The sequence below is a fragment of the Pleurodeles waltl genome, chromosome 1_2 (genome assembly GCF_031143425.1).
Source record: "Pleurodeles waltl isolate 20211129_DDA chromosome 1_2, aPleWal1.hap1.20221129, whole genome shotgun sequence".
Classification (NCBI taxonomy): domain Eukaryota; kingdom Metazoa; phylum Chordata; class Amphibia; order Caudata; family Salamandridae; genus Pleurodeles; species Pleurodeles waltl.
Window position 1 is genome coordinate 527,883,330 of NC_090437.1, and position 2,884 is coordinate 527,886,213.

At 44.9% G+C, this 2,884-nt stretch overlaps 1 pseudogene; it reads left to right on the forward strand.

Annotated features, from left to right (window-relative positions):
* Positions 1 to 766: 766 nt before the first annotated feature.
* LOC138257480 (U2 spliceosomal RNA) lies at positions 767 to 929 on the forward strand (annotated as a pseudogene).
* The last annotated feature ends 1,955 nt before the right edge of the window (positions 930 to 2,884 follow it).

Sequence of the window (2,884 nt, forward strand, 5' to 3'; positions counted from 1 at the left end):
ATTCAAAGTAACTAGAGACAACTCAGTTCACAATAAGCATTATGCAATGGTCCTCTGTTGCATGAAAAAAAATCAGAAACAACACCTGTGAAAAGCAAATATTCTTGTGAAATGCAAGAAGTAAAACAGGCACTGTGAGCAGGACTTCATTACTTACATAGATAATCTTAAGGTTTTTTCAGTCTTTGTTGATGAAGAGATCAGTTTTTTAGGCTGTAAAGTTAAGGACACAAATGAAGGGCCTTGTCATGACTGGTTTCAAAGTCAGTGTTTAATTACTGGTGGGTGTCAGAATATGATTTGTTTGCACCAATATTGTAATGCAGTGACTTTAAAAGTTACTTTGCTGCCTAGAATATTTCAGTTAGTAGTGGTGGTGCCTTTGTGGCCAGCTGAGGCAGGTGCTGCCCACTGGTTTGGATTAGGCATCTATCCTTTGAATGCCTGATGTCTTTCAGCAATCAATAACGGATTCCCACTTAAATTCTATAGCTCCTGCTGTTTTTAATGTCTGGACAGTTGTCTTAACATGTGAACAGTCAGTCACATATGTTACTTGCATACTCACCCCTGTGAAAACCAGTTGAGGGGAGTAATTCAAAATCTGATAAAATCTCTAAAATAGTGTAAAAACCTGGATTATACTCTTCCTAATATTTCTCTTTGTTGTCTGGAATTGTCCTCTGAAACACGTGTACATGCTGAGGAGGATGACAGGGTGTGGTTTGACAATCATTTGATAGCGGGTTAAGTTTATTGAGGGGGTATCTCTTCTCTGCCTTTTGGCTAAGATCAAATGTAGTGTCTGTTCTTTTTTTTAATTTAAATATTTTTATTGATTTTTTATTTCTTTTGTGGGAAGGACAAGGTTACGTTGTGCCTAGAATAGTTCAGGAAAAATAGAAAATAGATTGCCAGCAGTAGTCAACAATGGTAAAATTAACTAGCTGGGGTATGCATACATATCATGAGCAGTCATAGATCAATAAACATAGTCAAACGGGCATATTCTGCAGAGTGTGCTACATTGTTGTTGGACCTGGCCATTTTTGCAGGGATATCCCCATACTTTTTGACATCTCCTCCTATGTTTCTGACCTGTTAGACTTGGTTTTAGGACCCTGCACATTTTACCACTGCTAACCAGTGCTAACGTGCAGATGCTATCTGTCTACATTGTATTGGTGATTAGTTTATCCATGATTGGCGTCTTTGATTTACTGGTAAGTCCCAAGTGAAGTGCATCAGAGGTGTTCAGGGCCTGTAAATCAAATGTTACTAGTGGGCCTGCAGCACTGATTGTACCACTCACATGAGTAGCCCTCTTAACATATCTCAGACCTGCTACTGCAGTGTCTGTGTGGGTAGTTTGGAACTGTCTGTTCAACCTGGCAAGTGTACCCACTTCCCAGGCCCAAACCTTCCCTTTTACTACATGTAAGTCACCTCTCAGGTAGGCCCAAGCCATCCCCTTGGGCAGGCTGCAGTGTATTTAAAAAGTAGGATACGTACTGGCGTGTTTTATATGTCCTGATAGTGACATATTGGTAAATTAAATTTTCACTATTGTAAGACCTTTCCCTTTCATAGGTTAACCGCTTCTGTGGCGGGGATGTAATGGTTACGTCCACCGGCACAGTGCTCCTGTGCCAAGTATGTAACCATTACGTCCTCGCACATGAGCTCGGAGGGAGCGCTAGCGCTTCCTCTGTGGGCTTCCCTCCCACCCTCCCAAGGCAGGGATGGAAGGGGAAGCCCTTCCCCTTCCACCCCCAACCGACCCCCCAACCTCCCCCCAGTGATGTCTGATGATGTCAGTGCGCAATTGTGTGCTGACCTCATCAGAGGCCACCTCCCCATTGCGCTGCAATAGAAATGCAAATGCTTTGCATTTCTCTTCTGATCATGTGATGGAGGCCTGAGAGGCTTCAAAGGGAAGGAAAGGAATTTCCTTCCCTTTGAAGTCTCTCAGAGCAGTTTAGTAGCTAGATTGTGAAGCGATCTGGCTGCTGAAATGCCCACTAGAAACCAGAGATTTTTTCAAATAGGGAAATTGGCATAAGGGGAGCTATCCCTTGGGCAAGGGTCGCTCCCCATGGGGGCAGATCGGCCTATTGTTATTAGGCCGATCTACCCCCGGGGGGTAGAAACCTCTGGGCGCCAGGGATAATTTTTTGTTGTTGTTTTTATGTGTGTTTTTGTTTTTGTTTTTAGAGATGGGGAGTGACCCCTTAGACAAGTTTTTTTTTTTTTTTAATTGCAAATTCACGCAAGGGGAGTGACCCCTCAGGCAAGGGTCGCTCCCCGGGGGGAGGTGGACAAATTTATTTTAGGCCCCCATGGGTGCAGATCGGCCTATTAGGCAGACCTAGGCAAGGGTCACTCCCCTGGGGGGCAAATTGTATTTAGACCATTTCTGCTGATCGGCCGATTTTTGTTAGGCATATCTGCCCCCAAGGGAGGCAGAAACCACTAGACACCAGGGATCTTTATTTTTTTGCATCAATTTCACACAAGGGGAGTGACCCCTTAGGCAAGGGTCGTTCCCCTGGGGGGGGCAAATTTATTTTAGGCCATTGCTGTCCCCCTTGGGGGCAGATCGGCCTAATTATATTCAGCCGATTGGGGGCAGAAACCATTAGGCACCAGGGATTTCTTTTTGCGCCAATTTAACACAAGGGGAGCTACCCGTTAGGCAAGGGTCGCTTCCCTGGAGGGGAACATTTATTTTAGGCCATTTCTGCTTCCCTTGGGGGCAGAAACCACTTAGGCACCAGGGATGGGTGTGTGTGCATGAGTGTTTTTTCTTTGGGTTGCAGCCTCTTGGGTAAGGGTCGCTCTCTATGGGGGCACATTAATGCCCCCAATCTACTCTTAGGGGCAG